This window comes from Nycticebus coucang, chromosome 3 (assembly GCF_027406575.1).
Source record: "Nycticebus coucang isolate mNycCou1 chromosome 3, mNycCou1.pri, whole genome shotgun sequence".
NCBI classification, from domain to species: Eukaryota; Metazoa; Chordata; class Mammalia; order Primates; family Lorisidae; genus Nycticebus; species Nycticebus coucang.
In genome coordinates, this window is record NC_069782.1 from 23,580,228 (window position 1) to 23,604,173 (window position 23,946).

The 23,946-nt window shown below is 44.5% G+C and overlaps 1 long non-coding RNA gene across 1 annotated transcript; it reads right to left on the reverse strand.

The window, feature by feature from the left end:
• Positions 1-8,840: 8,840 nt before the first annotated feature.
• On the reverse strand, positions 8,841-19,130 carry LOC128582440 (uncharacterized). Its single transcript, XR_008379046.1, has 3 exons — positions 19,040-19,130; positions 9,770-9,834; positions 8,841-9,102 (listed from the first exon to the last, which is right to left on the reverse strand). It is a non-coding gene; the product is annotated as an uncharacterized LOC128582440 (long non-coding RNA).
• Between the last annotated feature and the right edge of the window lie 4,816 nt (positions 19,131-23,946).

Consider the following 23,946-nt stretch of genomic DNA (forward strand, 5'->3'; position numbering starts at 1 on the left):
GTTCTTGACCGATAGGTGTCAGTCCACTTCCATCTTTGGCTCTGACATTTTTAGCATATGGCTTTCAAGGTGGCTGTGCTTTAATGCAGTAAGCCTGAAGTCCCTGCTCGCAGGTCCAGGACTGGAACTGGCCATGGCTTATTAGGAACCAGGCTGCACAGCATCAGCACCTGAGCTCCACCTACTGTCCAACCCCCAACCCCTATCCATAGAAAAATTGTCTTCCATGGAGTAGTCTCTGGTGCTAAAAAGGTTCCAGTCTGTGGCCTGTTCAAAATATGCCACACAGCAGGAGGTGAGAAGCTGGGGTGGAGTGGGGCAGTGTGCAAAGCCTAATCTGTATTTATAGCTGCTCATCACTTGCCTCACCACCTGAGCTCTGCCTCCTGTTCTATTCCACCCACCTCACTCCAGCCCCAGCTGTGGAAAAATCTGTCTTCCACTAAACCAGTCACTGGTGCCAAAATGTTGGGGACTGCTCTGTTAGGCCATGGAAATGAAGATAGCTGGGAGCCTCTCATGTGGAGGTTCTTGTGGGTGGGCCAGACCTGGGAAGTGATCACATCACTTCGGTTTACATTTCATGAGATACAACTCAGGTACATGGTTATAGCTAACTGCAAGGCAAGCTGGGAAGTGGCAAACTGGTCTCTGTGTGCGCTGTAAGAATTGGAAACAGGTAGGAATACCGGTTGGACATCTCCAATCCAAAAATTTTAAATCTGAAATGCTTCCCATCTTGAAAATTTGGAGTGCTGACGTGAAACCACACGTGGAAAATTCCACAGATAAGTACTTAACACAAATTTTGTTTTATGCACAAAATTATTAAAAATATTGCATACAGTTACCTTCAACCTATGTGTATAAAGTATATGAAACAGAAATGAATTTTGTGTTTAGACGAAGGTCCTGTCTCCAAGATATCTCATTGAATGTATGCAGATATTCCAAAACCTGAAAATATCTGAAATTCAAACAGTTTTGATCTCAAGAATTTTGGATAGGGTCAGGTGTGGTGGCTCATGCCTGTAACACTCTAGGAGGCCGAGGCAGGCAAGTGGATTGCTTGAGCTCAGGAGTTCAAGACCAATCTGAGCAAGAGTAAGACCCTGCCTCTAAAAGTAGCTGGGTATTGTGGTGGGTGCCGTTAGTCCCAGCTACTTGGGAGGCTGAGGCAAGAAGATCGCTTGAGCCGAAGAGTTTGTGGTTGCTGTGAGCTGTGACACCATGGCACTCTACCTAGGGTGACAAAGTGAGACTGTGTATCAAAAAAAAAAAAAAAAGAGGGCGGCACTTGTGGCTCAGTGAGTAGGGCACCGGCCCCATATGCCGAGGGTGGTGGGTTCGGACCCAGCCCTGGCCAAACTGCAACAGAAAAATAGCCGGGCATTGTGGTGGGCGCCTGTAGTCCCAGCTGCTCGGGAGGCTGCCGCAAGAGAGTCGCGTAAGCCCAAGAGTTAGAGTTGCTGTGAGCCGTGTGACGCCACGGCACTCTACCCGAGGGTGGTACAGTGAGACTCTGTCTCTACCAAAAAAAAAAAAAAAAAAAGAATTTTGGATGAGGATATTCAACCTGTAAAAAGCTGGTTTCTGCATACCCTTCCCCCAAATAGGCAAGTGAATATTCATTTATGTGTTTTAAGTCACAGTAAAGTGTTTAAAGTATTAAAGTGTAAAAGAGCAAGACACTAAGATCCCCAGAGATAAATGCATAAATGTCTAAATAAGTCATTGAAGGATACAACTGGCCAGTAAGTATGTGAAAAGAAATGTTTAGGTTAAATACAAATTATCATTTGTGTTTTTTACTGAATTGATTGACTAAGTATTCCGGAGGGAGTAGGATTGTCTCTGATAACCCTGGAACTTATCTGGGTTCACTGGCCCAGGCCATGCCTCTCCATGGACTGTGGGAGCCTCTAGGGCAGTGGTTCTCAACCTTCCTAATGTTGCGGCTCTTTAATACAGTTGAGAACCACTGCTCTAGGGGCTCTTGTCAAGCTGACCTTGACCTTAAAGATTTCTTCTTTTTTCAATTAGGCCTATTTTCTAGCTCAAGCCATGTGATGTGAAATTTCACCCAAACTCTAGTGCACTACATGGGCGGGGGGTGGGGGTGGAGTGGGGAGGGAGGAACCAGCGGAGAACAGTGTACACAGAAGAAATATTTAAAAAATGATACGCTCAGGGACGATGAATTGCAAATGGTGAACATTGTCATCTTGTCTGTGAGTCTAAAACCAGCTGCAACCCTTTACAGAAGCAATTTATGATGTGTTTAAAAGGTCTTCTGTATATTACTTAAAAAGAAAAAAATACATGAATAAGGCCCAGTATGGTGACTCACCTGTATTCCTAGCATTCTGGGAGGCAGGGGTGGGTGGATTGCTTGAGTTCAGGAGTTTCGGACCAGCCTGAGCAAGAGCGAGACCCCATTTCTACTAAAAATAAAAAAAAATTATCTGGGTATGATGGTGGGGCCCTGTAGTCCCATTTACTCCAGAGGCTGAGGCAAGAGGATCACTTAAGCCCAAAAGTTTGATGTTGCTGTGAGCTAAGACCCCAGGGCACTCCACTCAGGGCAACAGAGTCAGACTCTGTCACAAACAAAAAACAAAACCCCCAAAAGAAAAAAACCCAGAAATATACTTATAGATAGTAGATTCATTATTATGACCAAAAATGCCATCAAGATAACAGGAGAATTCAACAAAAGTACATAATATTGAACATTTGGCTAAAATTGTTAGAGTAAAAGAAATTAAAAATGTTCTATTTCCTACATTGGAGACTTTATAAATTAGACACCTATGTTGTTATTGGTAACATGGGTGAAGAATCTAGGGAACAACAGAAAAATCTGTCACTTCCTGATGGTGACTATATGGCAGGCTTTCAGTATATCGCTGAGCCCATCATCTGCTTGGAGGACCAAAACTGTAACCTAAATAGTCAGTGTAATATGGTTCTGATCAGGGAGGCCATCTGGTGGCCACTTAAAGAACTTCCACTTTTTGGCACCCAGTGTTGTCCGCATTCCTAACAAGATTCCCCCTCTGGCCTTGAAAGTGAAGCTGCCATACAGTCACGGGAACCTGTGGTATTTCCTGACTTAAACCTTCTGGAATGAGTCCAAGGTTCAGCTGCCAAGCCCACATTCCATTATATGTGGGCTGGTTAACGTTGCAGAAGGATTTCATGCTACATAGTCAGTCTACCTGTCACGTCTAGACTGTCACCTGTTCACAGACAGGTTGTCTAAAAATCATCTTGTTGCAGTGGAAAACTTTAAAACAGAAGTGCTCAGCGGGCAACATAACAGGGGGTACTGTGAATAGAGACAGGGGCAAGCTGGAAAGACAGTGCAAAAATGTATTTCTGGACCCTCCTAGCCTTGTGAATTATCTCTAAACAATATGGTCGGTGTCCAGAAAATATAGTTAACCCCTGTGTGGGTAAAAGAAAAATGCTATTAAGATATAGTGAAGAGTAGGTGAGTTGTATTTCCTAAGAATCTCCTTTTCCCTAGACAAAGCCCTAGAGAAAGATGAGAATGTTCTAGAATTATGACTTGAGTTGTGATAAGCAAATCTGTCTTTGCTTAGCAAAGATACTAAGAACTTGGAATGTTGCTCTGACAATTTCATCTTTTCATGCTGAAGATTCACGTCTCTTGCTTGACTCTTTTCATTATCAATTAGTTTATAAATGTAATAATCTCTTTTCAGTCCTATTCTCTCCCTTTCTCTTTTCTTGAGACATTCTCACTCTGTCCCCCTAGGTAGAGGGCTGTGATGTCATAGTTCACAGCAACTTCAAATTCTTGGGTTCAAGTGATCCTCTTGCTTCAGTCTCCGAGTAGCTGGGACTACAGACGTTTGCCTTAGCTCCTGGTTAGTTTTTCTATTCTTAGTAGAGATGGGGGTCTCCTTCTTGCTCGGGTTGTTCTCAAACTCGATTCAGGTGTCCTCAAACTTTTTAAACAGGGGGCCAGTTCACTGTCCCTCAGACCGTTGGAGGGCCGGACTATAGTTTAAAAAAAAAGTATGAACAAATTCCTATGCACACTGCGCATATCTTATTTTGAAGTAAAAAATCAAAATGGGGACAAATACAATCACACCGCCTCATGTGGCCCGTGGGCCGCAGTTTGAGGACCCCGGGTAGGTAATCCACCAGCCTCAGGCTCCCCTAGTGCTAGGATTACAGGTGTTAGCAACCTTGCCCTTTTCAGTCATTCTTAAGTGAGTAAGGTGTAATTATCTTTTTTAATTTTCAACTTCTCTTCCTTTTCTGGTTTTTCCTTCCCTGAATCAAAATGTAAAATTTCCTTCTAGACGAGAGACACAAAGAACAAAAAAACCTCATTTTTGAACAAAGCGTTTTTCTCCTTTTTTCTGTCACGTAAGCTTTCTGGGACTATTTTTTGGGGCTGGAATGCTGCTTGAATAACTGTGAATTATGAAACAAATGCAGACCTGTTCTTTGGGGACTCTGAGCTTGCGCAGGGAGCTGGATCAAAGGAAGTGGAACAAAAAGACCAAAGAGAGCTGGAATGCACAGTGAATCCATCTGAAAAATATATCGTAAACGTTAGACGGTTGTGCTGTAATAGCAGCAGTCAATGCTTCTCTAGCTATTTCCAGTTGCTAAAGCACTTTTACACTCATTTTGGAACCACCCTAAAGAGAATGGCAGGGCTGGCGATGTGTTGTTTTTATAAGGGAGAGACTGAATGCTTAGCCGCTCACATCCCATCCTTTTTCCACTACGGACCTGGTTGGGTTACCCTGGAAAAGTATCCTCCTGTGTCTACACCCCTCCAGCTAGTAGACTAGAGGCTGCTGTTCTTGCATCCTTGGGCCTCTTCCAGCCCCACACCCGCCATCTGCATACTACACATGCTTTCTTCATGGACGGACTCCAGACAGGGAAATATTTTGGTACTAGTCTGAATTAAATACCAAAGACTTCTTTGTACTTTCTGCTTCGGCTGTGACACCTAAAAGGATTCTAAAGGGTGACAAATGCCAGTCCATTTGGCATCCCTTGTTGGGGCAAGAGGGAAGGGGACAGAAAGTCAAGGGAAGTTAGAATTATCCAGTCCCAATCGAGCCCAGCTGCCAAGTCTTAAGCTGACTTGATACAGGATGAACTAGCAGAGAGCTTGCAATAGGATTTCAGTGGTTCTGTCTCAAATGGGATTTTCTCATTGGTCTGGCAAGAGCCATGCTGGATTTAGAGTGAAATTGAGCTTTGGACCCTGAGGCCAGCAGGAAATTACAAATGACAGCTGCTAGTCTCAATAGCAACATCTGGTTCAGAGGCCCCATCCAGGGCCCCTGGTATGCAGGGAACTGGGAGGCACTGACACCAGTTCTGAGCATCTGGGGGATGTTGTTTCAGAGCAGAGCAGAGACTCAGAGGATTGGTTCTACTTCTCAATGTGCTTTGTGATCCTGAGTCAGACACACAGTTTCTCTAAATCTCAGTTTGCTGATCTGCAAACAGGAGAGTGATAGTCCTTGCGTCTTTGGTTGTTTTTCTTCTGTGAAAAGCATTTTCCAAGCTACAGAGCGCTCTAGCAATGCAGTCTGTTTTACAGTTGTCATTACCTATAGGTCTGAGTTTCCTGTGTGCATAGGAAAATAGAAAAGCCTAAAAAAATAAGTGGGGCCACTGAAGAAAAGAAAAAGGAGCAGAGTTGACACTGTTAAAATGCTTAACATTATTTTTTAGCACTTGGAGCCATGCCAAGAACCATGAAATAAGTTTCAGAGGCATCACTGTTGATCCAAGATCTTTGCATGAAATGAGGTGAAGCTGATTACGGAATGACAGAGATATGGGGGAGGACAGAGGAGTGACATTAATGAAGCGGCTCTTACATCCAAGGCGCTGTTGAAGATGCCCATCTCTCATTAAGTCTTTATGTGAAGTATGTACCAGCCTCATTTTAGAAATGGGGCATCTAGGACTCAGAGATGTTGAGTAATTTGCTCAAGGCCACACAGCTAGTACATGTCCGAGCCTCTAGCACATCCTCATATGCAGACAAATGAATCAATAAAGTATAAAGTAGGTAATTCATTGGCCATGGTATCAAAGGGGTGAGGGCTGAGAAAGAAAAAGGCAGCCCTGTGACCTTAGTGACCAACTCCACCCTGTTTCCCTGAGACTTTATCCATTTTAGATCTGAAAGTCCTCATACGGGACCCTTCTAGTCCCAGGCAACCTGGGACGGCTGGTCACTCTCCAGCCCATAGCTAGTAACTGGTTTATTTGCTGACAGTTGGGTTATGCTGTGCCCTTGGTGAAATAGGCAGAATATCCATATCCGATGAGGACTTTTAAGGCTGTGATGGAACAAGACGAAAACAAGACAACTCCATAATTATGCCTGAACGGAGGAAAGCAGCTGCAAAAATGACCAAACACCCCCCCCTTCTGGCTAACAGGGGTGACCACTGCTTCTTTTTCAGTGACAACTCTGGCCCCACTTCTTTCCTCCTGTCCACTTTAAAAAAAAGGTAATCATTACATTTCCCTGCTTACTGGCAGCTCCAACCCAGCACCTCCACTTCCTGGAGTCTTCCCCTAAATCAGGTAACACACCCCCCCGGCCACTGCGCAACCAACCCTTCCTCACACGATCTTCCTGAGACACGTCTGTGGGTCCTGATGGTGTGAGTTGTCCTCATGGCAGAGAGCAGACCCACCTCCATTTGACCTCAGGTGTGTTCCTGGAGGTCTTTGACTCGAGGGCATCAGTGAGGCTTCTCCAAGGGCAGGGTGGGAAGAGGGGCCACCCCAATCCGTGGTATTGTAACTCTGCTTCTGGGCCATCTCTACAGCTAGACCAGATGCTTCTTCCAAGTAGAATCTCTCTCTCTCTCTCTTTTTAAATAACTAGCATTTATTGCTGTGAAGTTCCGTGTACCAGGCACTGTACTAGGCTCTCTCCATGGCTCCAATGCGTTTAGTACTCATCTGCGCGTTCCGAAGTGGGTGCACTCAGTCTTCTCATTTCACAGATGCAGAAGAGGAGGCTGGATGAAAAGGGTGGAAATTGCTAAGGGTGAGGAAGCCGCAGAGCCCAGGTTCAGAACTACCAAGTGTGGCTCTAGAGTCCTGGTGGTGCCCATCAAACCTTCAATGTTTAGGGATAAATCAACGATCTTTAAAAGCGTCAGCAAAGGTCACAGACTAATAATAAGAGTAAGGCCTCCTGCCATGGGCCAGATACTGCACCTGATATGTGTTACTAACTTGATTAACTACACCCCCATGCAGTCAGCACCATTATTACCCCACTTTACAGATAAGGAAACTGAGGCCCAAAGAGGTTGATAGAACCTTTACATACAGCTTATAATGCATAAAATGCTTTTGCACTTTCTTTTCTTGTTTTTTTTTTCACTATAGGCCTGTAAAGGACTGTATTTGATATAATCTAAGATGCCACTACTTATAAGATGCACCATGATTTTTATGTCCATTAAGAAAAAGTTGCCAATTATAACTCCTTGAACTGCATCCAGTTTTCAGAGGTGCTAAGATGCATTTTAGAATTGATGACCTGGAGCCAGTGTTATTTACCCTCATTGTACAGATGCAGAACGTGGGGTTCAGAAATGAGTACGTGTGTCAAGGTCTCCAAAGTGGCAAGAACTTGAATCTGGGTACACAAAGTATGCTCTTTCTTCAGCACTATTCTGAATGTTAGGGGACTCTCTGTTCCCTGAATTTAAAGAAGGGCTTACATGTGTGTCCGAGTCTTATGGTCTCCCTGAGACAGAAGATTTTCTGGGCAAGGGGATACTTTCTGTGCTGTTCAGATCACATCTTGTGAATGGTTGAGTGTCTCACCAAAGTGTGGACTGAGCTTTTTTTCTTTGCTGGCCCTGCCCCAGCTCCTGGGAACCCTCATCCTGCTCCTGGTCCCCAGCTGCAGTACATGACCTCGGCCAGTCTCCTTTCCTTGTGTTCTCATACAGGTTCTCTGGACCTGTTTGAGAGATCTACTGTGCTCTCCCCAGAAAAGCCTCAATTATGTAAATAGTACACCTTTTCATCTCCTTCTGGCATATACATGGATTATCAGTCTTGGCATCCAGACCAAATTCTGAGTGAGGGTCCCTCTTGCTTCTGCAGAGTGGCTATGAGCAACTCAGTGGAAGGCCACACCATCCAAAAGCCTTCACAATGTTTGTAACAGAGAAAAAACATGAGTCATTTCTTCCCAGCTACTTTTAAAATGAAGAGGGTTTGGGCCGCCAGCTTCCATGTTTAATTGAAAATTTATAGACATCTCTCAGTAGTGTAATGGCTTCCTCACTGGACCCCAGGAGAGCTGGCAGGAAGGGATGGACAGCTGTGTGCAGTTCGGCCATCGTGCATGGGCCATGCTTGTGAAGATAAGGCTGGCAGGGAAGACCTTCTATACAAGTGGTTCTCAACCTTCCTAATGCCGTGGCCCTTTAATACAGTTCCTGTCGGTCGCGACCCACAGGTTGAGAATTGCTGTTCTATGCTGTCAGCCAGCATAGGCAGGCTAAGACAATAAAATACGGTTTTAAGAGAGTATACTATGGTACTTCCAGAGCACATAAGAGAAGGAATTTATAAATCAGACAGAAAAAAAAAGAGCACGAAAAAGACGGAGAGTAAAATTTTGAAATTGAAGAAACAGGGAAATCACACACACACACACAAAAAACAAGAAAGAATGAAATCTATAATGAATTGACAGAGAGGCATGGTATATTACGAAATGGGACGAGAAGAAATAAAAAAGGCGTAATTAGACAAGGAGAGGAGAATAAACAAGATAAATAATAATAATACGAGGAAATAATGTTCCCACCTTGTAGAGGCTTTTAATGAAGAACCACTGTTTTACCATGTGAAGGTTAGAGCACACTCACGTGTGGGGGAGGCACGAACAGGAGAAGCTGGTTACTGCCTGGACGTGATTCACACAGTAATTACAAGGTCTCACAATGCTGATCCCAGGACTGATCATTAATCACCATTTCCGATGACGTTGAAACCGTCATGAGAAAACCCATACCAATGCTTTCAGGTCAATGTCAAGCCCTGTGATAAGGGGTGTGGAGAGAAATCGATGGCAGATTATTTTCCTGATTCTGAGACGACATTTCAAACAGCACAGTGTGAAAATATAAAGACAGTGCCCTTTTAAAGGTCAATAGTGATTTCCATTACAATCCCTGATTTATCATTTGGCCCAGAAGATTTATTCGAGGCTGGGATGTGACATAAGAGTTTGCTCTACACGAGGGAAAAGCAAAGCAGAAAAAAAAAAACTTCGCAGTAAGTTTTAAGGGCCTGTCTCCCTCTTTACTTTTTTGTTTTTTTTCCCCTTTGAGTTCAAAATGCAGGCATCTGAAAAGACCAAATCTTCAAACATTTACATTTGGGTTTTTCTCTCTGTTTTGTCCAAGTGGTAAGTTCTCTTTAACCTCTGCTGCCTCCAAGGTAGCCTGGGAGGTCAGGGGAAAATGCCTCTCAGAGTTTTTCCTTTTTGGCAACTTGAAGAAGTATTTTTGAAGAATGTGAAGGGTCTTTTCCTTGCTCTTCCACCTGCCTCTATATCACTTTGCAAGCCAGAGAGTGCTGCTTCCAGAGAATTCCCCAGGATCTTTGGCCATCCAGGAAAAGAACAACTTCAATGCAGGGAATCTTGAAAACTTAAGAAAGGGCTATTCTGTGTGGCTCCTGCAGAGGAAGGCAAGATTCTTACCTTCACCTGGAGCTCAGTGCTTGGAAGTGCTTTAGGCCAAATCAGGGAGCAAGCTGGCTGGGGAACTGCAGAACAAGAACCAAAGATATAGAAGGCGTTATTTTGTAGCAGTTTATCCTTAGCAGTCAGTTTTATTGTGGGTCCCAACACTATTGGAAAAAGGCTGAGTTAATTAGGCTGCCTGGGCCTCTGGTTACTTTATTGATAAGACAGAGATGCTATCTCCTGTTAATCACTGACCTTGACCATGTGCACTTAACACATATGGCCAAATTCAGAATTATTACAAAGAGCATCTGAAAATAGGAGTATTCAGAGTCAAGGCAAGTTGAGGGCAGGGTAAGGGGAAACTCCACTCCACATTTTTTTTTTTTTGGCCTCTGGGTTTCCTTACCTTGACTGTGGGAGATGGAGTAGTGCCTCTGGTTAGAAAGCATGAGTCCAGAAGCTGTGCATTCAGGGTTCAAACCCTGCTGCCCTTGTACTTGGGCTTGAACTGTCCACAAGGAACCTGTGATCTCCTGTGCTGTCTCCGCCGTCGTTTTTTTTTTTTTGAAGTGAAGCTCCTCCACGCCCACGCAGAGACTGCCCCAGAGATTGGAGGTTGAGTTTATATGGTTCTGAGATTGAGTACAATGGGGTCATTTGCCAAGTTCTTCAATTTCACCTTGTTTATAAAGGCACAATTTTGTTTCTCTACAAGTCCTTTGCTTTAATTCTCCACTGGGCCAGAGAGGGGAAGAAATCATTGTTTATTGGACCTTCCCCTCACTAGGCTCCCCATAGTTTGAAATTCTGACTTTCCTTAATCATCTTGGAAATTTAATGCAAACAGCTGATGGAATGCAGAGATTTCATCGGATGGTTGTTCTACTTTTCCTGAACAAACATCTTTGGAGCACCTACGGTGTACATACATATCAGGATCTAGGCCTCACTTGTGAACAAGGCAGACAGAATTATTACAGAGAGCATCTGAAAATAGGAGTATTCATGTTCTCATGCCATCAAGAACTTCCAGTAGCGAAAAAAAATAGCAGTAGGAGGAAATGGTCATGAATTGTGATCTTTCCTATGATGGGAATAAAACAAAGGGCAACAAAGAACCACGGAGGCAGAGGACGGCTTTAGATTTGGTTCAAGAAAGATCTCACCCTTACACATCCTACCATCAATTCAAGTTGCTCATGATGTTCAAATGGACACAAAACTAGTAGTTAATAAACATAGTGATTCCTCGACATAGGATATTATGATTTTTAGTCTCTCCATAATTTGTGCGGGTCTACCAGACATTTTACACATTGCCGTACATTCATGCATTTATTCAGAGTCCAGAGTGCTAGCCATTATACCACGGCCATTCATTTATTCAGTCAGTGCACATTTTACCCCAGGACATTTGCTAGCAGCTAAGGCTACAGGGAAGAGGAGACATTCTTTCTGCCTCAAGGTACGAGCTATGGAGCAGGGAGAGGCAGGGGCATAAATGATGACCACATGGGGAGATGAGCCGTGGCAGGATCATGGAAACACAGAGTAGGGAGTGATCAGCTGGAAAAAAGTTGGGGCATTTCAGGCAGAGCACAAATAAGCACCTGGAGAAGAGGTGAAGCAATGAAAAGCATGGCTTGTTTTTCAGTGCAGCAAGAAAGGAAGTGTGCTAAGGAGATAAGGACAAAGGTCCAGGAAACCAGAACATTTTGGCATTCCTCAGAAACACGAGCCCAATAACCTCATGTTTTGCTTTGAAACTGCCCTAAGCTTAACTATCATTCCCATTTTAAAGGGAAGCAAACTAAACTTCAGAGGAGTTGTCACAGGGTCGGTAAGGAGCACAGCCAAGTCAGAATGACCAGGAACATGAAATGATTTTTACTGGGATTCATGTCACAGTCTATGGAAAGACAGGGTTTAGATTTTTTTTTTTTTTTAAAGGAAGCACATTTTCCTGTTCTGTGCAAAATTTCTGCTCAGTCCCCAGGAAAGTACATAAAACCCCATAAGAGTCTGATGGTGGGTGTGCATATATCCATGGCTTCTGATAAAATTTTAATTTTGGGAGGAGAAGCCATCTGCTTAATTCTCAGCTAAAACATGACAGGCAAAGTTGAGAATGAAAAGGAGTGAGATTTAAAAACAAGAAGTCAGTGTCTTAGTTCATTTTCTGGGCCTATAGCAGAATATCACAGTTGAGGTAATTTACAAAGAAAGGAAATTTATTTAGCTGGTAGGCTGGGAAGTCTAAAAGCCTCTTGCTGCATCTTAACACGGTGCAGGACGTCTCCCGGCCAGAGGGCAAGAGCCTCGACAGCTCAGGTCTCTCCTCTTCATTCACATAAGGGCACCTGTCCCACAATGGGGGCCCCACCCTGAAGACTGTATGTACTCCTAATTATCTTCCCTCCAAATGCCATCAAAATATAAATTTGGAGGTCAAGTTTCCAACACGCAAAATCTGGGGGACCCATTCAAACCACAGCAGCCCATTTAATTATTGGTTCATTTGGCCTGAGTGAAAACAATGTCTTGCTTAAGCTCTTGTTGAATAAAAAGATATTTTTCTACAATATCCAAAGCAGCCTTGAGTGAATCGGTCTTGGTGCGTATTGAAGAGGATAATTAGAGAAAAGAAGGGATTTAAAAGTGACTTATGCACTATCTCCACTAATTATTTTTAATTAGGAGTGATATGTGATGCACAGTGCTTTTTTTTTTTTTAATTTTTTAGTTTTTTTATTGTCTTTGCATGTCCAAAGCAGAAGCCGTGCTGTGTGTGGGCTGAGGCGTGTCAAACCCTGGCTGAATCTTCTTTAGCAGGTCTGGTGGTTTGATGTTAGTTCAAAGGAAACCTCCAATCCCAAAGACTTTTAAATTTTTTTCTGCAAAATAAATTAAATGCAAAAGCCAATATAAGCCTCAGTAAACTCCTGTATGTGAGTGAAACCCACTCGTTTCTCTCCAAAGTGTTCTTTGGAAATGCATGTTTTCCTTGTGCCTAGCGTATATTTATATCATGTTCAAAATATGATTAAATCTTGGAAAGGTGGACCAAAAAGGGGATGGGGGCTTGCTGCGGAAGGTGGCTCAGCTCACCCGTCCTGTGCCTGACCCATGGAGGGAAATGGGGGAGGCTGAATGCATGGATAATGTGTCGTGATTTATTCTTCACATCAAAGCATGTGAGTAAGCATGTCATCCCCTCTCCCCCGAGCAGATGAAGAAAAACATCCTGCATTTGACCTATAGGTCCTGCAGGGTCTGACCCTTTCCAGACCCATCTGGTGCTATTCTTGTCTTTGTGTTTCTTCAGCTCCTTCCACCACAAAGTCTTTGTACAACCGTTCCCTTCCTGTGGAATTAACTTTCTGACCCTTTTTCCCCTGTGTAACCCGATTATCATTTCCATCTCAGCTGTCAGCCATTGGTGCTTTAGGCAGGTCTTACCTGAATCCCTCTGTACTGTTAGAACCTTTTATTGCAGACTTCCATATCTCTGGAGCTCCCTCTTTTTATGGTACCATCACTGCTGCTATCGTTATACCTTTATTTGTGTGATTGGTTAATTAAAATCCATTTCTTCCCCACGAGACTATAATTTGTTTATTTATTTTTGTTTGGCAGGCCCAGGCTGGGTTCAAACCTGCCACCTCTGGCACACTGGGCCAACCTGGCGCTCTAACCACTGAGTTACGGGGCCCAGCCTAGACTATAATCTTCATGAAAGGTGAGACTGAATATCCTTTTGCTCACTATTACATCTCCTGGGCCAACCACAGATGTGGTACAGGTTCTTAATAGATATTTCTTGCTTACACGAATGAGTAAATGAATAACAAAGCCAATGGGTTTCAGGAAAAATTGGATAGAAGCAGTGTGCAGAGTGGAAAGAACACTGCCCTGGTGTTAAGTGTCCAGCACTCTACAGTCATGAAGTTAGGAAACCAATTATTGATTTTATTTTTATTTATGTTTTTTTTCTAATATTATATTGTTGGAGATTCATCGAGGGTACAATAAGCCAGGTTACACGAGATTCATCGAGGGTACAATAAGCCAGGTTACACTGATTGCATTTGTTAGGTAAAGTCCCTCTTGCAATCATGTCTTGCCCCCAGAAGGAGTTGTTTTTTTTTTTTTTTTTTTGAGAGAGAGACAGAGTCTCACTCTGTGCCCTGGGTAGAGTGCTGTGGTGCCACAGCTCACAAAAAAACCTCAAACTCATGCCTCAGTCTCCCCAGTAGCTGGTACTATAGGCACCTGCTACAACGCCTGGCTAGATTTTCTATTTTTAGTAGAGATGGGGATCTTGCTCTTGCTCAGGCTGGTCTCAAACTCCTGAGCTCAGGCAATCCCAGAGTGCTAGGATTACATACAGGCAGGAGCCACTGCACCCGGACGAATTATTGATTTTACTTCCTAAGGATTATGCACAGTAAACATACAGGTTGGAGACAAAACACTGGCTTTGTTATTCATCTACTCATTCGTGTTTCGTGTAAGTAACACACTGAGCTTGGCCCTTGGGGATACAAGGGTGAATAAGAGAATATGGTCCTCGCATCAAGGAGCGTATACTCTAGAGGAGGCAACCAAAAAAAAAAAAAAAGTGAAAAACACTTATTTTTTACTTACAGATGGTTATTAAAAATGGTGGTAAATGTTATGAAGGAAATGTAAACAGGGCTGAGAGAGAGGATATGAAAAGGGAAGCAGAAGGAGGGGAACTTAGAGCAGTTGGAAAAGATGTGTCTCTGAAGAGGAGACAATTAAAGAAATAGTCACATGGAGGGCTGTGTGCGCGCGTACTCACATGTGTAGGCTCAGAGGTGAGAGTCCTCCAAACTGAGTGAGCAGCACATGCAAAAGCTCAAGGCTCTTGTCTGAACAGTGATATTGCTGGGCTGAAGGTGCAAACTTCCTCAACTGGCTGGCTGACCTTGGGGTGACATTGTAAAGCCAGTGGTTGCTGTTAGTATCCCCTGTTGGCTCTCTTGACTCATTGTCTTATCCAAACATCTCCTTCCTCAGCACTTCTGGATGATTCTGCTTCCCATTCAATAAATTTGTTCATTCAACAAATGTTTATTGACCACTTGCCAGGTCTCAGGGCAGCGAGGTGAGGATAGATACGTTCATAAATAAGACATGGCCTCTACCTTTGAAGAACTCAAGGGCTCCATCTGGACCTGCCGATCTCCAGGCTTCGGAAACTTTACTTCCTTCCTGTCCTTATTAAAATGAATAATCCGGTGGCCCCCTCTTCAGAACTAAGCTGATCTGTTAACCTGGTTCCTAAAAATATGCTAGTGATTGAATTGTGCTCTGTGCCCCTCTGTGGCTGTTGTGAAGTGAACACGGAATGCGGAAGGGAATGCAATTGCAAGCCCAGGAAAAGGCCTGGCAAGGAACATTTGGTGAGTTTATCAGCGTCCAAGATCTAGTTGTCAGTTTTGTAGACTCAGAGACCTGATTGGCTTGAGAGCACCCTGAGCACATATTCATCTTTCTGGGATGGACATACATGAACCGAGTCCATAGGGAGCAATCAATGAAACCAGAAAGACATCTTTTTACTCTCCTTCAGGAACTATAAATGTCAAAGGAACTGGCCACTTGACTCTAAGCATGTCTTGACTCAGCACATTCTTCCCTAAAGGCATGCTACATGGGACAGCAAATAAGGGTTTGCCTGATAAACCTGGCATCATCAGTACTAGGGTGTGAGAACTGTTCTTAGTGACATGGCTTCTACTTTGTGCTTTTCAGAGAAGCACCTGATCTAGGCTCCCTGGGCATTGCCCACACATGCTTTAGTAGCTCAGGAAATGAATCAATGGAGACATTGAAGGCCTAGTAAAGTGGTAACTATGTCTGGTACGTGGTCAGTGAAGTGTAATCTCATGAGGCCACACTCCTCACCAGTCATTGGGACCTGCCCACTGGGAGTGAAATAGGGCATTGGTAGCAAATCATAGTCAGTGATGGACTCTAAGCAAATGTTTAGAGCTTTTCCATAATGCTGTATGTAGTCAATCAATCCCATTTCTGATTAATAGTTTTTTTAATTTGTCAACAAAGGGATGCAAATATAGTTCTCCTTCCCATCATTCCCCCTCCTGTGTGCATGGCAGACATTACGAATTAATCACAGCTTTCTTTCCCTATTGGATTGAGAAAAGGTCTCAACAATCCTTCTCTACACAGCACTCCAGGGTAACAGGCATTTGTCCAGACTTGGCATGCATTAATAGAATGCATATGATTTCTCTTCCTGGGTCATAACTGCATTTGCTTAGAGTCCATCACTTACTATGATTTCCTGCTAATGCCCTATTGCATTCTCAGTGGGCAGGTCCCAACGACTGGTGAGGAGTGTGGTCTCATGACATTACACTTCACTGACCATGTACCAGACATAGTTACCACTTTACTAGGACCTTCAATGTCTCCATTCATTCATATCCTGAGCTATTCAGTACCAGGTTCTGGGTCTTACCGGTGAATCCTGCCTTCATGAGGCTTGGAGCTAACTGGCCTAAACCTCAGGATGGTTCTCAAGACAGAGACTTGAGGCAGATCCACTGTAGAGTCCATATTGGGTTCCAGTGCTCCCTGAGAGGCAGGCACCTGTTTTCCTGCAGGATATGGCTTGTCCTTTCCTTTGGGACCCTGCTACGCAAACCAATTCCAGCTCAATTCCTTTCAGATTACAAATTTTATTTTCTCCTTTGACTTGTGTCCCCAAGGGGGATGGGGGACCACGCTTATTTATGAAATCACACAACAGTGTCTGGGTTTGGTTCCTGGGGTACAAGGCTTTTGACAAAGGGATGATGGTGTGCTCCCTTGACTTTCAAAGGAAATATTCTCCCAGTGCCCCAAGGTCTGTCTGCTATAATGTAATAAGGGAGGGAGCAATGATTTCACTCCAGAATTGAAAAAGTGATAGGACAAACAGAGAGAAGTTCATTAGGAGGAAGCGAAGAAGAACTCAAGAGAAGGAGGGGAGACTGTTGGAAGGGGAGGACTAGCTGAGAGGTTAAAAAATAGCCGGGTGGGCCAGCAGTGCTGCCAGCCTGCTCTGCCCCCTGCTCCCTGCGTGGGGAGACACATGTGTTAAGGCTAACTGGGTCAGGGAAAGTTACTACACAGCCAGCTGCCTCTGTGGTTGGGTTGGAGTTCCCACTGCTTCCCACAGTGGCTCCTGCTTCCTGCTCTAATTCAGACTTCTGTGCCCTGGTGCTGTTCTTCTAGTGACAGGCACACTCACAGCTGGTCCAGTCTACCAGTTTCCCTCCCTTCACTTCCTCCTAGAAAATTTCTCCTCTAAACCCATGGACATTTAGCAGTGGCCTACTTTTAAGGAAGGAAGCAAAAGAGAGACCGGAGACAGGAGGTGGAGGAAAAGCAGAAAGCAGTCTCATGACAGAGTGGTGAGACAAGGGGTCAGATGTAGGTTCAAATTCTGACTTTGGTGTTGACCAGCTTGGAGTTGCTGGACAAGCTACACGGCCTCTCCGAGCCTCAGTGTTTTTCTCTATCGAATGGAGATATCAATCTTGCTGACCACGAGGAGTTGTAAATGAGGTAGGGGCACAGAGCCCCCAAAACAGTAAAAAAGACTCGAAAATGGTGCCTGTGACAATCATGGTGTCCCCACACTGGGGCTGCTGCTATTGACAAGGGTGATGCTGCCAACCCCCTCTCTGGCTGCAGTTTTGTTATCTGTGAGTGACTTGAGCAAGATCCCTCGTGGCACTGCCATTCTGAGAGTCTGCTTTCATGATTAAGGGGAAAGGGAAATAGTAGGCTCAATATAAAGGATATGCACCACTAAAATTCGCATAGTTCGTTCAGTTTGCAAATCACTTTTAAGTACCCTTTCTGGCTAGGGGTAATCATCCCAATTGACAGATAAGGAAACTGAGGGTCAGAAGAGTCCAGTGATCTACTCATGGTTGGGAGGTTAGAAAATGGTAGAATCCAGACACATTTCCAACACAACACCAGAGCACATGTAAGGCTCCTGACCTGGCATTCACATTTGCACCACTGTCTGTGCTCATTCCCTTTCCTCTGCCTGGAATATTCTTCTACATCAAATTGTCTACTCCCAGATTCTACCTGTCCCTTTTCAATCCTTTGATCCTTTCTATCTTGTCATAGCATTTATTTCCACATGACTTTCTCCCCAATTGCACTGGGAAGCCCTTCAAGACAGAATCCAGTTTTATTTTTATTTTTTTTATTATTTTTTTTTTTTGTAGAGACAGAGTCTCACTTTATCACCCTCGGTAGAGTGCCGTGGCATCACACAGCTCACAGCAACCTCTAACTCTTGGGCTTAGGCGATTCTCTTGCCTCAGCCTCCCGAGCAGCTGGGACTACAGGCGCCCGCCACAACGCCCGGCTATTTTTTTTTTTTTTTGTTGCAGTTTGGCCGGGGCTGGGCTTGAACCCACCACCCTCGGCATATGGGGCCGGTGCCTTACTCACTGAGCCACAGGCGCCGCCCAGAATCCAGTTTTTATTTATCTTTTTTTTTGAGACAGAGTGTCACTCGGTTGCACTAGGTAGAGTGCAGTGGCATCATAGCTCACAGCAACTTCAAACCACTGGGCTCAAGAGAGCCTCTTGTCTCAGCTTCCTGAGTAGCTGAGACTACAGGTGCCTGCCGCATTCCTGGCTAGATTTTCTATTTTTAGCAGAGACGGGGTGAGGGTCTCTCTTTTCCTCAGGCTGGTCTTGAACTCCTGAGCTCAAGTGACCAACCTTCCTCAGCCTCTTAGAGTATTAGGATTATAGGCGTGAGCCACCATGCCTGGCCTTTATTTGTCTTTGTATTCCTAATTCTTGTCCCATCATCTGACACACAGTAGGTTCTCCATAAATTTTCAGCTAGTGAATCAGTATAAATGATGCACGTTGCCCATCAGCCTGGCTGGGCAGCGAGATATATTTGAGGTGGTATAAAAATTTGGGGCAATTAATCTGGTTTGAAATAGCCTACATAGATCACTATTTCGTTTTTTTTTAATGAGTCTTTAGTCTTTGGAACTTAAAACATTAAAAAAAAAAAACTCATGAAAAATGACAATCTACCTTGTTGGAAATTTTGATGTGCCACTGTTTTCAAGGTGGCGTTCAGAACTGAAATGACATTTGAAGGGCAACATTAGATGACTGTTATTCCAGCCCAGCTATACTACAAAGCAAGACCAACCCAAAGTGATGTGTCGTGAGTGATGAGTCTCACGGAGACCTTACCTCCTCAGGTCTGTTTTTCTTTCTTTCTCATCTTGGGCTTATGGATCATTAATTTTCTCTCCCAAAGGTTCCACCTGATGGTTGTTTTAGACTATTTTGATAACATTTGAAATGTCACAGCTCTGGGTAGGAGGAGGCGATTCAAGGTTAATGAGTACCTAGACCACAGCAAGAGTAAATCCAGCCTTTGGACTGACAGAGACGGCGACAGAGGCTGGCGATTCCGACACACATGGTGGATGCACTTGACCTTCACTGGTTGCAGCAAATGAGCTGACTCATTCTGAGACGGTAGAGTTTCAGAAACACCAGCTGGGGGCGAAGTGGTGATGATCAGAACTGAAGAATCCAGGAGAGGGACCTTGAGGGGTCTCTTGTGATATATACGTATACAGGGTCTATATATGGGGAAGCGATTTAAAGTTGCACACGAACTTTATGGCCACCCTGTCCATGCATGTGCATGTGTTATATTTATGTCTACATACTTGTATGCACATAAGTATGTGTGTGTGTGTGTGTGTGTGTTCATCGCCATCCCCTCTATGCTTAAGGCAGCAGAAAGATTTGCAGAGGTAAACCCAATGATTCTCAGGAAAGTGTGCAAAACGTAAACGTGCGTATGTGTAACTATCTTTCTATGTTTCACTATCTTCTCAAAAAAGGTCCCAGTATGGTGGATGTTTCTTCCTCCTTCCTCATTTACTGTTAAGGAGAAGGAATTTTCCTTCTCTTCGGAGGCGTAGAGCATGAGAACACAGTTGGAATCCTCCTTCACTCTCTCAGCAACTCGGCTCATTCCCCCAGTGGCTCTGCTGGGTGGGGCGGGACCTGCGGGGGCTCCTCTGAGTGCCCAGTGGGCTTCCCTCCAGCTTCCTGCCTCTGTCCTCTGCGTGGCTGCGTGGAGCTCTGTGCTCAGAAGGACCTCAAGCTTGGTTTAAGGTTCTGCTGTTGCCATTTTGAAATTATCAATAATTTTTGGAGTAGGGGCCCAGCGTTTTCATTTTGTGCAGGTCCTTGAAAATTATGTAGCCGGTCCTGCCGAGAAGGTACATTCTCTTTTGCTCTTCAATAAGGGGAACATTCTGCCCTCACCTGGAGAGGCCTGCAGTTTGGGGGAGTAAATTTCAATTTAGGGGAGTGTTTTAGGAAGCCCACTTGGCCACAGAACCAAGTCTTACTCTCTTGCCTGCTTCATTGGCTTATTAGGAGTTTGGTGGGGAGCATTGGATGGTGGTACAAGTGTGGGCCCCTGCGGGGTACAAATCCAGGTTCTACCACTTACTGGGTGGATGACTTTGGGCAAATGAGTCAACCTCATGTATCTTGCTTTCCCATCCTCTAAGACTGAGTAACACTGTTAAATACTTTGACATATCTAAGTGCTTCTGGTTCCTAGAACACAATGTTACTAATAATTGCTTTATAATTCGATCACCATAAACCTATATCTTATTTCTCACTTGATTTGGAATTGAGAAGGGGTAGATAGGGAGTTACTTATTAAAACCCATGACCCTCATGTCTTGAAAAAGGTTAAGAACCACTAGTAGGTCTTAAAAGGATCTGTCCCTGCCTTCTCGAGGAGTCTGAAAATTCCTAGCCCCCAAACTGACACTGTAAGGTAATATGGGATAAGAACTTAATAAAAGTTAAAAACTAGATCCTTTAGGATCAGCTGGTGACAGAAGAATCCTTCTCATTTTAAAGAAGACTTTTATCATCGTCTTTGCAATCTCCTCCAAGGGCACACTGATGGGTACTCTCCTTCCCTGGACAATAACTGCACCTGAGAGGATGATGTATTTATAAGAGATGTGGTTTTCAACCCAATAAATCAGGCCCAGTGCAGTGTTTGGGCAGAGCCGTGAGCCTGTGACTGGCTTAACAATTGTCTTGAATCATTTTGATTGTTCTCTGAACTCCAAAGTGGGAGAGAATTATTCGTTCACATCATTCCTGACCTCAGGAAGTGTACAGGATGGCTGGCGAGGCAACCCAAATGCAGACGGTGATCAGGCCAGGTATGAAAGGGGCGTGGGGAGGGAGGGGTACTTTGCCCTGCCTAAGGGGCCAGCGGGGGATTCACAGACAGGTTACCCATGAACTCTCTTAAAGTAAAAATAGTTTTTTCATATTAGATGTGTGTGTGTGTGAGGGAGAGATGAGTCTTTTAAGCAAAGTAAGATGAATGTAATGATATTAATGCGTGGATATAGCCTGCTCTCAAGGTGGTGATCGTTTCCATTTTGAGCTCATTGGCACTCGTAAATGAAAATCTTCATTTAAATACTCTTCCTGACAAAGACTCCTTTGCTCTTCCTTTCTCCCTAGAATGCTTTTATATTTATTTAAAATCATATCCTCACTTGTGAGTCATACCTTATTTAGCCCAGTTTCTCTCTGGTGGCGGCGGGGGGGGGGGGGTTATCTCTGATAAAAAGTTTTCTAAATGGCCACCAAGAGATAGAGTTCTGAAAAACTTGGAATGGCTTTGAAGGTCGCTGAGTGTAGATGCCATGGTGGGGGTGGGGGCGGGGGAAGGATGGATGACTGGGGGGGAGGCCTGGTGGGAGCTGTAGACGCCCTACCCCCCCTCCACCCCACCCCTGCCCAGCTGGAGCCCTCAGTGGAGGTGGAGGTTGTGAGCAGCTTCCAGGGTGAGTGTTTGTTCCTACTGGCAGACTTGGTGAAAAGGCTAAGGCAGAACACCACAGACTAAGTCCCAGATTCATCTCTGTAGAAACCCTGTGTCTGTGAGTGAGATTTGTGAGGGGTCCTACTGACCCCACCTGCAGGAAGTTCGCTAGGTGTGAAGCTGGGTGTGATCTGGAGAGGAACCCTTGGTGGCCTGAGTCTCTGCACTGCCTCACGCTTTGCACGTGTCCGAGGGGAAGCCCTCTCACTTCCGGCCCCTCAGTTTCCACGTCTGCAAAATGGTGCTCCTGTCTCATATGGATCCGGAACGAGATGTCTGTGATCTGTCAAGTCCTTTGGGTACTGTTATTCCACATCATGTAGTATGTTTTGAAGCTACATAAAATCAGAGAGAAACTAGACCAAATCAAACAAAAACAAAGGAAAAGAAAAATCAGGGGACCTTTCTGAAGTCAAATCAGAACTTGGAAGGCTTGTAACTGTCACCCTGTGTAGGGCCTGAAAACCTCAGGATAACAGCAGAAACTATTCAGGAGGCCGCAGGCCTGTGTCAAAACTAAGCAAGGGGTTCTGTTGAATTTGTTATCAGTGCTACAGTGAGGATGCACGCCTGCCTCCCCTCTCCTGCCCTCCTCCCGTCTTTATCCCTTCTATTTTGTCATGACCGTGGTGCTCGGAACATGTGAAAGTCGATGACCAAAAGGGGAGCGAGGCCTTCAAACCTGCCGCTGCTGCTCAAGGCAGAACCTGCTAGGATGGGAGTTAGGGGGCTCAGGGTCATTGGACACTGAGGAAGGGATTCCCAAGACTGATAGTAGCAGTTAGAAAACAATTTCTTTCATTTAGATTTGTTTTGTTAAGGTTTGAGTCCATATTTTGTTTGTATAAATTTATTTCTCTGTTTTCTGCATACTTATTTGCAAAGTGTCAGAAACAGGGTGTGTACTGTGTACCTGGAAGACCACATCTGATCATCACTTAGCCTGACTTTCTGAGATCTTCCGGGGCAAACCTCTTTCCCTGGTGCCAGGTGCAGGGAGGCTGCTTCTCTTTGGCCTAAAACACAGTATACAGAGCTTCCGTGGGTCCAGGAACAGTTCTTTAAACCCTAGTCATTGTCCCAATATACCCCTGTTAATTTTATGCTCATTTAATTCACTTCAGTTTACTCCAGATTTAATTAAGTTTGATACAATTTAACTTGGTTCAAAAAATTTCTGAACATCTGCCAGGTACTGGGTCCAAGGTCGTCCGACCGCTGTCTTCCTCGTGATTGCTGGCCTTGACGTTTCCCGAATGACCACTAGGTGGCAGTGTGTCACACGAAATGTCCGCTTCGTGGGCCGGCGCGGGGCTCCTCCCCCGGGCCCGAGGCTCGGGGACTGTTGCTTCTTTCTTGGGTTTGTTTAATGCACACTTCCAAATTGAACCGACAGCTGGTGTTATAGCCGTGCGTGTGCTGTATATGTGCTTAATTATACTGTAGAATTAAATTCAGAAGGGCGAGGATGTGGTTACATGTGTATGTTTCCGAAGCCTGCTCGAGTTAGCAGAGCCTGCGGCTCTGTCAGGACGGAGGCAGATGAGGGAATACCCAAGGCCAGCGGCAGGTGGCGTCAAAGGGACATTGTGCAAATCTGCCTTCCTGGGACCCTGGCAACCACAGCCGGAAGCTGCCCTTCCCTACTCCTATAATGTCTGAGGGTTTTTGGGGCCATCGGTCAGACTTTTATTATTATTATTGTTATTTTTCTAATACCACGGGCATAAAATAGTATCTAAATGTAATTTCAATTTGCATTTCCATTGACTTATGAGGCTGAACATATTTTCACAAGTTTATTGGCCATTCCTTGTGAAGTAAATAATAGTCTTCATTTTCTTTATTTGCTCAGATTTCAGCGTACCCATTGTTAATTTTTTCTTTTGAGACAGAGGCTCACCCTGAGTAGAGTATTGCGGTGTCGTAACTCACAGCAACCTCAAGCTCTTGGGGCCAAATGATCATCCTGCCTCAGTGTTCCTATCTTTTTTTTTTTTTTTTTTTTAGGAGAGAGAGGGTCTTGCTATTGCTCAGGCTGGTCTCAAACTCTCAAACCCCTGAGCTCAAGCAATCCACCAGCCTTGGCCCCCCAGAGTGCTTGGATTACAGCCTGGCAATTTTTTTTTTTTTTAAACAAATGTTCTGACATAGTGACAAAGCCTGTCCATATTTTCCATACTAGCCAAGATGTTGGGTTTGGGCCTCA